We start from the raw sequence: 14846 nt of genomic DNA on the forward strand, positions 1-14846 counted from the left end.
TTTTCTGGGTTAATATGGGCAATCCCCATATAAATCTCCCTAGCAGGAGAAACTGCCAGGCATGCAGTGAAACACTGGTGGGCGAGTTTTGCCGAAATGGGGTGCCAAAGCAAATCGAAACTGATAATGGATCAGGATATCGCTCACAAGTGGTGAACAAGAGTTTGTTCAGCAATGGGGTGTGCAACATGTTTTCGGAATACCACATATCTCACGGGTCAGGCTATAACAGAACGGTCACATTCAACACTTAAAAATCAATTACAAAGAATGGGGAGTGAATTAACTAATGTTCAGGATAGAATGAATCAAGCCGTATTCGTTCTTAACTTCCTCTGTGTTCGCAGTAATGCCACGATGCCTGCTGTTGTGTTACACCATGCAGGGCTGAGTTTGAGATCCATCTCAGAACCAGTGCAAATGATGTATAAAGATCCACAAACAGGGGAGTGGAAGGGTCCTGGACTTCTTGTGTTTGCAGGCCGAGGTTACTTTTGTCTTTCCACAGATCATGGTCCATTATGGGTGTTTGTTCTCAGTGTGCGTCCTTGGCATGACCAGTGTCCTCGTGCTACACCGCATTGAGCCTCGACAGAACATGTGGTTGACCTGGGCAAATATCATGGGAAGGACTGACTTCTGCCTGGCGCTTGCATCTGCTACCGACTCCTTTTGGACGTGACTAATAGGACTGCCATCCTGCCATCCAACTTGAATTCTAACCATGCTTTCTCCAAACTTTCAACAGCTAAGTAATCTTACGGTTTCAGGATGCCACAAGCGATGTGCCCTATTCACTCCTGATTGTAACGATAATGTAGAACTGTTAAGTGTAGCTGCGTGAGTAGCATTATCAATTTTTATACCAGGAGCTGCTCCTGCCGATGCTTTATGCAACCTCGAGCACTTTGCATGCTGGAGTGAAAAGCAACCTAATGTGACTACACAGATTTTGGAAGAACTTTTATTTGACCAGAATAGCTTGCGCCACGCTTTGCTACAGGATCTTCTGATTGCCCAGGGTCATGGGTGTGAGGATTTTGAAGGAATGTGTTGCTTTAACCTTAGTGATCATAGTGAAACCAACCATAACTCCATTAGGTACTTAAAGGATCATATGAGCAAAATCCAACATGACATCAGCCCTCTGGACAAATGGCTACAAGGGCTGGGGTTGACCGGGTGGCTGAAGGACTTCGTGAAGGAAGGAATACGCATTTGTTTCATGATTGTCCTTGGGATCGTAATCATAATTATTATGTTAGCAATAGTGAAACGCTTGCTTGTGAAATTATCTAATGCTGTTTTGCTTGTGCAATAAGAAAAAGGGGAAATTGTGGAGGACTGGCTCAAGGACGGTGGTCATGTTTTCTTGGCCTTGGACTGTTGCGAGCAAAACAGCGCGTACAGAAGTACGGTGCCACTGATTGAGCAAAAATGAGGGAGTCGGTCACAAGGGCAGGCGTTATTCTAGAATGGCATCTGAACCTGACATTTTTTGTGAGTGTAACCATGGGAATGCGACCATGAGCACTGATATCGCTAGCATGTTAGTTAGATGAATAATCATAGTGACCTTTATTTATTTATTTATTTATTTCATAAACTCTTCCACTTCCAAGCATCACACTCACATCATTGAGACAGAGATGTACTGCAGCTAAAAATAATTTATAACTTATCTTAGCCTGAACATTTTCGGACCGGGTGCCATTTCATTGCACTCCACTACATAGAAAAGAATAATTTATAAAGCTGCAGTGTAAATCTGTGTGTTTTAAGTACTTTTTTTTTTTTTTTTTTTTTTTTTTTGTTAGACTGCAGAAAATGTTGATGCTTATTTTCTTCCCTTCAAGTTACATGTGAGGTAACTTCTCATTACTTTCCAGTGAATTCATTAAAAAACCTTCAGCATGTCTCGTTTAATTACTGGAAAAAAGCAAACAAAGAACCCAAACAACACAAAACTTGGAGATTAATAGTAGCATTAATAATCCCATGATTACTCATTTATATGATTTGTCTGTTTCTAAAGGGTCAACACTATAGACGTTATACAACTGATTGCTTTTATGTCCTATAAGATTTTTTTAAATAATTTTGGTTACGTATAATATTGTATTTGTTTTGTGTTACATGTAACATTATATATGAAATACACATTTATGAGTATAAAGTTAATTTTAGGTATGTTCAAATATTGATACAGCTAATATATTATGGAAACCCTGGGAGAAATATTAGCCCCCATACTTGGTGATAAATTAGATTTTGATACAGTCATGACTTTTCCCTCCCCATGCTGATGAACTAGATTTAGAATTTTGATAGTCCCTTGAGATGAAATAGTAAATCTTATCAAGAATATCCAGATAGAGCTGTTCAGGTAACAGGCTCAAAAGCTAGGCAACCTTCAGAGTAAAATACATTAACATTCACATCATTAACAGAAATAAATTTACTTTTCAATATTGATTAATATTGTACAGAAACTACATTGGGAAGAACATTTTTAAGAAAAAGTTTGCCACTCATGTGACAGATACACTGCTCTACTTGTCAGTTTCTCGCCAAATCTGTTCACAAATTTTATAGTGAAGATATTTGGTGTAGCCAGCATACAAAGCTTATTAAGCAATATAAGGAAGAGGATCTTATGATTGTCTGCCAAACTCTCACACAGATTGAATTTCTTCTGCATTTACATTGTGCAAGTCTTTTTACTCAAAAGTGTGTTACATTTGCTTCATGAAAAATTCACTGTGTTTTAGAAATGCCCAGCCATGTCACATATTTTTTCATCCTACCATATCACAGTCTTCAAACTCTTTGTAATGATCTGCTCAAAATGTACAGCACAGAATTGGCTCTTTCACAAAAGTGATGTTTTAAGAGCTGTTGAGCCCACATCTTCTTACTTCTGAGGCTGAGGAATGGCTGCAGGACTCTGTGAGCATGTATGAGTATGTGTGCACATGCATGTGCATTTTATTGCTAAATATTTTGCCTTCTCTCTACAACTCAAGAGCTTTTGTTTGCAGATTTGTTCTCTTTTCAATGTGATTGACAGGAAGGTTTTGGTAAGGATTGGAATCTTATTTTGGGAAGGATTGAAATCTTATCTAGAATTGTTTTTCAATCCCCTTTCAGAATCCAATGGTCTTGAGAAAAGCTGCTGTTAGATATATGTGCCTGCAGTTATTGCCATAGTGATGGATTTATGGCTTTGGTTTGTTGTAGTTTCATAAATTCAGAAGGGTAGACAGGATTGCAAAGAGGGTACCAAATGATGTAACTTGGGCAGCATTCATGTCTGTGTTATTAAGTAAAAGCAACCTACAACCCCTGCCGGGGTTAACATACAGGTGGAGTGGTGCAGATGCAGACTTAAATTGATGAGGCACATGTGTAAACTGATAAAGGAAGTTTGATGAACTTCACCATCAAAATTTATCTAAATTCAATATTGTTAAACATTCTTAAAGACTAGATGAATTATACATGAAGTATATGGATTATTTGTAGCAGGCAAACAATGGTGACATTTCTGTCTGTCACTTACTATGACAAGGTTAGCATGTTTTATTCAAAACTTCTAAACAGTAAAATGATTTATATGTAATACTCTTTCTTTGGACTGTCAGGGAAAGCAGAAAACAACACAGTTATTCTATGACATAAAGTCAGATTTGGTATTAAAAAATAGATAAGTGACAAAGCAGGGTTATTTCTAACATCTGTAAAATGCACACTGTGAGTTTTCTGATCATATTAAAGCCAACAAAAATACTCAAGAAAGGTGAAGGAAAAGGAAACAAAGAAACAAAGTCCCCTCCCCAAAGAAGATCAAATAATGAGCAGCCAAAGTAAACAAAACAAGAAAAATAGGTAATAGGATCAGTGGTTTTATATAAAGTTAAATAATAATAATAATAAAAATTTAAAAGTAACTACTGGAAAATAACATGCAAAAATGCAATGTGAAATTTTCTTCATTATGTGAAACTTAAAAACAGGAAAAAAATTCCTCTTCCCTTGGTCAAACCATACAGCCTAAAGAAGTACATAACTTTAGATTATGTAGTCTTACTCTCTGTATGTGGGACCTTCGTCTTTATGGAATATAATTTAGGCTACTTTTCCTTAGCATCATCTGTTGAATGTTTTACAAGTGGAATAAAACATTAATCAGTGAGCCAGACGTCAGTAAATAACAATAGCTGTATGCCTGTGAGTGGGGAGTTCTCCAGAGAAATGGGAAATTTTGGTTCAATGTCTGCTCTGGGTAGCAGAGAAGGAAGATAACTTTCCTGCACTTCAAGTCAGTACCTCAGTGTATGGCAAATTCTGGGCACTGAGAGGGAAAAAAAGGATGGTAACAGCTGGCAGCTTCATCTACTTACAGACTGAGTCAAAAAAGGCAGGTGTTTGATAGTATGAGTATTTTTCAGTTTCAGGTGAACATTTGCTGGCTTCTACAAGGCAGCTGAAAGACCATTTTTGTTCTTATGTTCTGAATATGGTTACTGGTTTCAGTACGCTGTTGCCATTCAGAAGGACTCAAGTCTACAATCTTCATGACACTGCAAATATCGCTAGCATTATCTAGAACCACACATGATCCAGGAAGACCATCTATCAGCAGAATATTTGATTCAAATCATGCTTCCTTGGCAGTAAAAGGAATACTGAAAGTGTCACAAGATTTAATTAATGAGCCACAACAACAGTTCTGGATTTGCTTATGTATATCTTGTCTCTGACAGTGGCCAGTTCCAGACCAGTTCCAGAAAGCACAGAGAACTTTATCTTTGTTAGCTTCAGTTCTGGCTGCTTCTCTTGTTGGCCATATAAAAGCTCACTCCCTAGCCTGATTTCATTTTTAAATTTTATTTGTAATTATTATTTTTTACCTCAATGACATTTTGCCATAAAAAGCTGCAACACCAAACTGTGCATTGATTTAAAACACATTCTACTGTGGCATTTTTCTGTTTTTAATTTGTTAGGCATTTCAAAATGTCAGAAGACTGTGGCATAAAAATTCAGCTGAAATACTCAATATGGAAAAAAGTCACATTTTTACAACATCAGATGAGTTAGCTGATGATCAATTGTATTTATGAACCAGAGTCGCAGATGTAGTTAGGCAGTTTTGCATTAATTGCACCCTGTATTTGTGAAGCAAACCGATTCAAGTCTCAAAAAAATGCACTTACATAAAAAGTGGGTCAAGAACGTGAGGCTTGAACAGAGTAAAGCAGAGAGAAATAAATAGGCAGATATGTGTGTAGGAGAAAGGAAGTCCATTGTCCCTGTATCACTATCAATACCATGGTCATGTTCCTATTTAACTGCAGGTTTCACTACAGACTTGCTAGTCATCATCAGATATTGATCTGTGGGGTACAATACCGGTTGATCTCAAAAGCATGGATTGCTTTTTTTTTAATCTGGAAGGTAGCAGCACAATGTAAATACTAATTAAAATGTAATATTGATGCATTTGCAAATATTCTTTATACCCATGCTGGTTGTCATTTGTACCTCTCATCTGAGATTTTTTTTGGATTCACACAGTTGAATTCTTTGGAAAAGCACTGTCTTTAATGTTTTGAAAAAAAAAATTTCTTTTATGCTGCATCTTTTTGAAGTTTTAAATATTTATTACTTTTTGAAGTATATTGAAATTCAGAGATACTTATTTCAAAATTATATTTTCCTGTTTTTTTTTCACATTGATTCCATTTATCTGGTGCTGTCAGGTAACTTAGTGTCCAACTTGAGAGATAACTAAGTAAATACATTTTTAAAAAGAATTTCTAGTTGAGCATGTTATCTGATGCCTCTCTCAACTCACAAACATTATACACAGCTGTGTTGGACTTCCCAATCTTCTTGATATCTTATTTTCACTGAAAATGGAAAAGCTGAAAATGAGTCCCTAATGGGGAAAAAAAAAAAATAGGAAGAGAAAAAGAGCTGTGTAACTTATCAGTGCAATCACATCACATTCTATTTGAATATCAGCTTTAAAGGGCGGAGTGTTTGCTCTGAAGTCCCCATAACTATCATGTAAAACCGGAACTGAAGCTACAACTTCATTCTGGTAATGGACTTATTAAGGTCCTTTGGTGTCTCAGGCTTCCACAAAAAAATATCATTTATTCTCCTGCTCATTAAGGTGTCTGCTTCATGTGGTATATAACTTGTTTTGATATTTTTAATGTTTTTTAATTTGATCTGTGCTAGAAAAGATAAAGCGAGCCACCTGACTCTTAACTGAAGATTAAGGCTTCTCTCCATATTACTCACCCACAGTTAAAGGTTGTAATTAATTAGAGTCTCATCCGGATTCAGAAGATTAAGTAGTGTAAAGTGTTTTGCAGTTCGTTAGTGGAGCCTGCTTAAAAAGATGATCAGGAGCTTTCAAGGCTCACTTTCTCTTTGGAGTTGCACAGAGGCAAATAATATGGCTACTGCTGCTATTATCTCACGCACATGGAAAGTAACTGCTGTCTGTATCCATAAGTATTGTCATTCTGTTCATTTGTTAATAGCAAAAAAAAGGCAAAAGAACACCCTTTTTATCTCTACATGCATTTTGTCTGGATTTTCTGTTCGGCTCCTGAAGGCTAGAGACAATGACACCATGTGCACAGTGGGTATTTTCAGCAGATGAAACAGCTGAAAGGAAGAGCCTGGAAATTTATCTGTATGTTTCCAGTCCCCACCAGAACAGTCAGCTGACTACCTAAGTGGAATAACCAGATGTAAATGCACGTCAGTATCTGCACAGTGCAAGTGTGCTCCTAGGAATAAGATCACACTGCCAGTCTCTTGGTTCTGCCAGCAACATTTCCTTCGGGGCCATGTTCCTGGGAAATGCAGGCGTGCTGGCCAGCAGGTGGGGCAGATAGCCAAGTACTATCTGGGTATGAGAATTAATTTTTTTCTGTAGGCTAACATGCATATAACTCATCTCAGTTTATTATCACAGAAAATTGCTGCATGCATGCAGCAACACTTATTAAAGCAGTCAGAAAAAAATACTGAATCACTGGACTTGGCCAACAGGCACGGGCCTGGGAACATGTTGTCTTCCTCCTTGGAAGGGAGTGTTTTGAGATCCCATGGGGTAAAGCCCTGAGCCTGCTCTAGGCAGGGCATCTGATTTCAGACCTTACAAAAGCCCTGTTGGCCTGTGTTATCTTAGGATTGATCCTATGGTTTACAATTGCTTTTAAATGAATGATTTTTTTTTATTTTTTTTAAATCATTACAGGATTGCAGGGAAAAACATATTTTCTTCTGTTGGAAATTTAAAATTTATGCCACCTCTTTTGAGGAAGAATCATTTCATTAAAGGAACTAGTTATAAATTCATAGGATCATGGAATAATAGAATAATTCAGATTGGAAAAGACCTCTAAGATTACATCCAGCTATCAGCCTGTCACCATCACTATGCCCACTAATCATGTTCCTCAGTGCCCATTTCAATACAGTTACAAATTAATATCTTTTTGCTTCCTGTCAAATATAAAAGATTATACATATATATATATATAAACAACACAATGTATAACACATATCATTTTGCTTTTGATTCTCCTTTTATTTTGAGAATTATTTGCAAGACATGCAGATAAAAGTCACCTTTGAAATGTGAGCTACTTTAAGGCAACATTTGCTTTTCTGTTTTTGTAGTTATATGATTCCTTTGTTGATCCACTGCCTATTTTGAACAACATTTTAAAAAGTGACACTGACACTGCTGAAATTTTTACTTGAGAAAGGAAGGTGCAAAAAAAATGCATCTGTATGTAAAATCCTGGGATAGGGGTATTTTAATGGACTGATTTTGTACCCATCTTTTTCTATTTTTCTTTGCTTTTTTTTTTTTTTTAATTATTGTATTGTCTTATTATGTAAACAGCACCTGGTGGTTCTGAGACGAATTCACACAAACAATGTTATGTTTGTGATTAATTTACAAGTCATGTAAATAATATTTTTTAATCCCCTGTGTTTGTATCTGTGCTCCAAATTTTTACAGTCATTTGCAGATTTTGCTCTTGATGTATTTTTAATTACCACAGAAATCTGGCCCTTGGCCCATCTCTAGTGTGTGCATCTAGTTTCCCTTTGTGTCATCAGTTCAGCTGTGGAGGTTATATTTGAATGGCCTCATTACTCACTGATTTTTCACCCAAAATTGTATCACTGTTGAAGTTATTATGAGTATGCAAGGAGAGAAGAGAGGACTGAATATGAGGAATTAACTTTGTCCACAATGGAAAAACAAATATATTTGACATTAAATGTACATATATAAAATCTGACTTACATTTAGTCATACTGCCTCTTGAATGATTATGTTTTGTCAGTTTCATCGTTTTTAGAACTCGATGTAACAAATGAATGTATTGTTCTGAATTTTCTCATCTGTTGAACGTTACATAATGCTACTGACAAGATTAAATCCTTCTCTTTTTCAGCAGCAACCATCCCTATTCCATTCAATGGGACTGCAGGGATTGTAGCCCTTGACGAAGTTCACCACCAGATTTCATCTGGGAATTGGTAAGGTACACTGTGATATATTTCATCTAATAACAAAACCTAACTTAGTCCTTCCTACTACTTAAGTAGCATCATTGAAAATGTATTTTTTAAAATGACTTCTATTTTTTTCTCGATTTACTTAATATCTCATTGGTATATAAAAAACTAAAAAGTGATGCTGCAAGTGAAAGCCAAGAAAGCTGTCCCCCTCAGTTCCTCACTTACTGTTTTAGACCGTATGGTAGAAGAATCCAAAGGCTTTAGTATTGTGTGCTTAGCAAGATTCTGATGTTTGTATTTTTCTCTGTTGCTGGTTGCTGGTAAAAAAATCTCCACGTCTAGATTGTCAGATACCATTATTTTCTGTACCACATTCACTAGGCCATCAAGAAGCAACTATTCAGGGATCTGAAAGAGTTATTCTTCAGGATCTCTGAGTGATCATCAGTATGTACCTTTAGGGTACGAATAAGCATACTCAAGTCAAAATTACTGTCCATCCCAGCTGATATAAGCATGTACTGAGAAGCATTATCAATGTTGCCAATATTCTGCCTTTCCCATCTTCTATTTGGAGGAACCAGGACAACATGCGGATTTTGTTGCAGAACTAATTAAGATGATGGCATTATAAACACTTCTTCAGTAATTTCATGTATGAAATCAATACTTATTATATAATTTCATCTTCACTTAATGTTAAATGAAAGAGAAAGATTAGCATCTATCCATGCAAGCCAGATTTCATTGGTACTAAATGGACACTTAGTCTCTATTTTCTCAGAATCTTCCTAAAATTTATCTTCACAGAGTTATTTGCAAAGGATAACAAATTCACAACAAGCTAATCATAACTGTTATGTCAGCAGAAATTATTTAAATCATGTAATGATACAGTAAGTCTTTGACTACATTTTGGCTGCTATTTTCTGAGAATAAATCTGAGATTACAGAAGACTATTCAAAGTTCTCTTGATTAAAGGTTACCTAATATGTTCTCATGTGCTTTTTGAGAAACCTTAATGTATAGTTTGTTCCAAAAGTAATGCCTCTCATTTATTTCTAAGGGACGTACGATAGCTACAAAGAGCACAATAACACTGTTTGATAGAGCAAATTCTCAGCTAAAAAATATATTTTTTATATTTTATATTTTTCAACATAGTCAACAAGGTTCGTTAGCTCTGCATTTTTTGCCAGCAAAGTACAAGAGCCTGCTTGCCACACTTATCAGACCCTGCCCCAGCTGAGGTGATCAACTGTTGCTAGTGCTGAAATACACCACTCAGTCCCCCCTGTGCTCATACCCCCTCACTGATCTTCATAATTGTTCACCTAGTAATGATGAATGTTGGTGGGTGCCATTTTTTTCTGCATGGAGGAATTCAGTTCCATACTTTTGCTTTGTACATTCTTCCACATCATCCATTTTCTCAGACTGCCACTCTGCTGCCATCTGTCACACAGCAACAAAATGTATCAGAATATTAATATGAAAGTTCAGTCTCTACTGTTATACCACCAACATCCACCTCTGATGTCACAGGCCAACAGCATAAAATAGAAGGCATTACTTTTGGAATGTCCTTTGTAGAAACTAGTCTTGCCTGGGAGAAAAGGCTTTAGAGACATAAGAATAGGATGTTTTCCAAGGGAATAAGGCAAAATTGATGAAAATGCCAGAGAAATAAGACAGTCAGAGCCATTAGATAAAATGGAAAGATACGAAAAAAAAAAATACATGCTGTGTTTATGAGGGATTTTTCACCAGCCATACCATATTATGTAAGAACTGTGAGAGAAAGCAGTTTGATAGTCCTTGGTGCAGAAAGAGTCCAGGAACCAGAGACTTCCTATCACCATCAGTTAACTCGGACTGAAAAATCTGCAATTCCTTCAGGCTGCTGGTAAAGTCATCAAATAAACACTCTGCTATCAGCCTTGGATCAGATGTACCACTACCTGAGGTGACGTAGGAAAGTTTCTTAAAGCATCTCACACCATGACTTCTAATTCTTTGCACAACATTGCTAGCAGATTGGCTGCAGCTAAACCACCTCATGGCCTCTGAGATTGTGGGCAGAAAGGATAGTACACTGGGACTTGGAGGGCGAGTGCACATTATGAAAATGGAAAGTTTGCTGTTGTTAGTAATAAGTTGAATAGAAACAAAAAAACTGTCAATGCCCATTGCACTGGCACACCTATGTCAGTACCAGTGTTGCGTTCTCAGAGGTGTCTAAGTGCAAAACTGAGCAGAGTTGTTCCTCTGCTCTGAAGAGCACACAAGCAACGTACATATCTAGAAAGACAATTGAGTGAAGAACTAAAAGGAAAAAGCAGAAACCGATTATCCTTGTGAATCTTCAGTTTTACCATGTTCTCTTGTTTTTACATACAAGAATTGCATCAATTATACTTAATATTGTCAGTTCTCATTAAGGTAATACACCTTTACATATATATGTGTATATACAATATGCACATGTATATATATTTATATATGAAGGCATATTGCTGACTATCCAAAGGGCCACTTGCTTTTCCACTGGATTGTTTGGAGCAATTGGATAATTAGCCCAATTAGAAGAGCTAACATATCAACATTTTTACTGCTGCATATATTTTCTTTTCAAAACTTTTTGATCTCTTCTGTACAGTATTACAGTTAAGGTATACAGATAACAAAGAAGAAATGCAAAATGATGTGGATGGAGCCTTGAACAGGCAGAAATGCACCTTGTTGTGCATGAATGATGCAGGAGTTCGCTGTCATTCTGTGAAGGTAAAAGAGTTGACAGATCTCCACTAGTAAGTGGAATGAGAACATGGAAATGAAGGAAATCAATGATTATGAGTCTTTTTCCTTCCTTTTCAACTCTAGGAACCTCTTAAGCTAAGTTATATAGAATAAGAGGAGAAAACTTATTCAGAAAAGTCTCCTTGTACGAGTAACAGTCTTTTTGCAATTTTTACTTTTTTATACAAATTATGTACCAGTTGAGACAGGTAGGGAAAATACTAAAACATCACAAGAAAAATATCATCTTGCTTGGATTTTCATGTCAGGTTTGAGGGGGTTGGGGGTGGGGGAAGCTGACAGCTGAAAAAGGTCTGGAAGGGCATTCAAACTTCAGATATTTTGCTCTGATCTATACCTACACTGGGTCACCAAATGGAGACAATTGCTCACTTCACCTTCCAGTTTCTAAGAGCAAAATTTAGAGCTTTTAACCTAAGAGGAACCAAAACACTACTCTCCTTACCTTGCTTTGACTTTGTTGTTTATTTCTATTTATGGCTTTACAGAGGTTCTTACCAAGTTCCTTCAATAAATATGTGAGCACATATTTGTGACTTTTTTTCCGAAGACTTAGAGAACTTTAGGAAAAAAGGAAAGGCTTTGCAAACCACTCAGAAGAAAAGGACTTTGAGATGCCTACTTTTAGAAACTTCAATAAATTATTATCTTATTCAGTCACAGAAGTACTTTCAATGGATAAAAATATGGTTATCCAAGAAATACAACATCAATTTTCTATGTCCATGTTTTATTCTCTATGGACTGTCAGCAGTTCAGAAAGCCAGTCCAACTCTGACAGTCTCATTTTCTAGGAATTTGCTTACTGGCCATGCAATCATATAGATGGCTTGGTTAAGTCAGTTTCTACAGTTACAGTGCACACTGAGAAAATAGTTCATTTTGCAAATCCGTATTCTACATACACGGTTCAGTAATTCTGTATTACCTGCTCCACTCTTTGCTCTTTTCTGATGCTGCAGAATCCTACAAATGCACAGAGCTGTTGTGAATACTTCTATCTTCAGAGGAAATATGTTTATGCCTTATGACATAATTTAAGAGGAAATAGTGCAGAAAATGTACCTGAACTTTAGTTTTGTAAAGTTTGCCTGGCATTGTGACATTTTTCTTATGTATTTGACCACCATTATAAAGATTACAAAGATTACAAAGATTACAAAGATTACAAAACATTACAAAGAATTTTAAAGGCCATTTCTAACAACTGGATATGCTGAAGTCCTACTCTGCAAGATGCTCAGATTCCTCAGTTTTTCTTCAGTAAACCCAGGATTTATGGAGAACAGATTTAGTTGGATGTTATCATGAAAAATGTATATTTTAGTGCTAATATATGACGAGTGGTACTCTCATTATCCGTGTAATAAACTTGATGCCTTCAGTAAAACAGGACAAGATTTAAAGAAAAAAAAAGTTAATATTTGATATTCACACGGCTATCCAGGTATAAAAGCATCTCAAAGTAATCGTGGAAATGGTGTCACAGAGCAGCCAAGCAGACAAATAAATTGCTTTTTGGAAATATTCCATAAGACAAATGGGCAGAACCTTCGTTTTCAGATTATTGCTTTTACAGGGATAAAAATATTTTGAAAACAAAACAAAAGAGGAAAGAAAAGCAGTATATGCTCTGAGTTTCCCATTACTTGTTTCTTTGCATGGCAAAAACAGCTCTAGATTCTTTCTCACTCTCTTACAGAGGTATTCCAATCAAAATGTTATTAGAACTTTTTTTTTATTTTAAACTTGTTATAGAAAATGAGTATTTTCTATAACAGAACTTTGTGATATCTTATTGGTTGTAAAATCTTGTGTCATGTTTGTTTTGTTTTTTTGTCATTTTTTTCCTTTTTATATTACAAGATTTAATTCTGAAAATGTTCTGAAACATTGTTTTCTTGCTGTAATGAACATACTCATTTTATTTGTTACTGTTATGAGTTTGATCATTTGACATCTTGACAGACATTTCATTTTCTTTTAATTTCTTTTAATCTGTGAGGTTGGACAGTGACTTTGACTTTGGATAGGGAGAAAAATCTACAAGCTGGCATTTGTCATCTGTGTTTCAGAAGCAAAGGGAGAGAAGTGAGGCAATCAATTTAAAATAGGAAAATAATTAGATCCTTATTTTATTTAGAATAGGTAGATACTACCAGTGACTTTTGCTGTGTAGCAGTTGTTTTATTAATAAAATTGTAAAGGCTGTAATGTAATCTTTTCCTAAGAATTTGATATCCTTATGTCTCATCTTTAAGATGGTTGCAGTCTTAAAGTGATGTTAGAGCAAATATAAGAAGATTTTTAAAGGAATGGGTGGAAAACATTGTGAGAAGACTGAATAATAGAACATTAGTGCCCATAAACTGAAATGTAACACTGAAAGAAATAAGGAGATCAATATAGCAGACAAAAAGGAAATCTGAGAGTTAGAAGAGATGGTAATTTCTTCCCAGAGCAGGCTTGAAAGAGCTCGATCAGTTCTTATTTTTTCTCTAGAGTAGAATAACTCATCATTGTAGCTTAATTTTACATTTGTTGAACAAAATATGATATATATATATATATATATTCTTTTTGCTTGACTGACTTTGTTGCAGATGTCCAGATAAGCACTTATACCTTCCAAAGTTAATTTTCTGAATTAATTGAATTCAATGCGAATTTGAAGTTAATGATAATAAGGTATCACAGTTGAAAGTGAAGGGATGAAAATCTAGTCTAAGAAAGCTAAATTCTCATCTTGCAGCTACCAGTACAAATTCAGTGGAGCTGTGAACAGAACTAGCCTAAAATGTCTTAAGGGAATAATATAAAAAGATTTGCTATGTAATTTGCTATTTTATGACTAATGTGCTTATGGAGAAAGGCATTCTTTCAGACTGGGATTATAAAAAAGCCAGAAATATAAATCCCAGTTCAAGCCCCATAGACACTACTGGAAAAAATGCTTTTGTCCATAGTGGGCTCTGTATCTGCAAGTCACTGAGCATCCATAACTCCTTTTTCCTTCCAGAGCTGTCCCCACTGAAGCACAGTCAATGCAGTCACAGTGTTTTGTCAGTGCACAGTCAACACAAGTCCAATTAAAAATGTTGGCAGGAATTATATCAAATAGTATGAACAACACTGGTGGAAATGTATAACTAAATGTATAACTAAAAACATTGCTCCAGCCAATTCAGGCAGACTGTGTCTTTTCGCAAAGACTGTACCACAAAGAGAATGCTGCAGGACATATCATCAATGCAGTCCTCTCTCTCTCTTCCATTAAAAAACATATGTTATCAATCTTCAGATTCCTTAAACTTTTCCTTTCTGCTGCTTCTTTTTTTTTTTTCTTTTCTTTTTCTTTCTGCTGTGGAAAGACTTCTAAACTTTGATAAGACAGTACAGGCTTGAGTAGTAAGCAGAAGTTTTGAAGCAGCTTCTACTTCAGCTATTGAATGTAATG

General features: G+C 35.9%; 1 pseudogene; it reads left to right on the forward strand.

The window, feature by feature from the left end:
* Positions 1-691: 691 nt before the first annotated feature.
* LOC146542358 (uncharacterized) lies at positions 692-1441 on the forward strand (annotated as a pseudogene).
* Positions 1442-14846: the final 13405 nt, after the last annotated feature.

This window comes from Meleagris gallopavo, chromosome Z, assembly GCF_905368555.1.
Source record: "Meleagris gallopavo chromosome Z, MGAL_WU_HG_1.1, whole genome shotgun sequence".
NCBI classification, from domain to species: domain Eukaryota; kingdom Metazoa; phylum Chordata; class Aves; order Galliformes; family Phasianidae; genus Meleagris; species Meleagris gallopavo.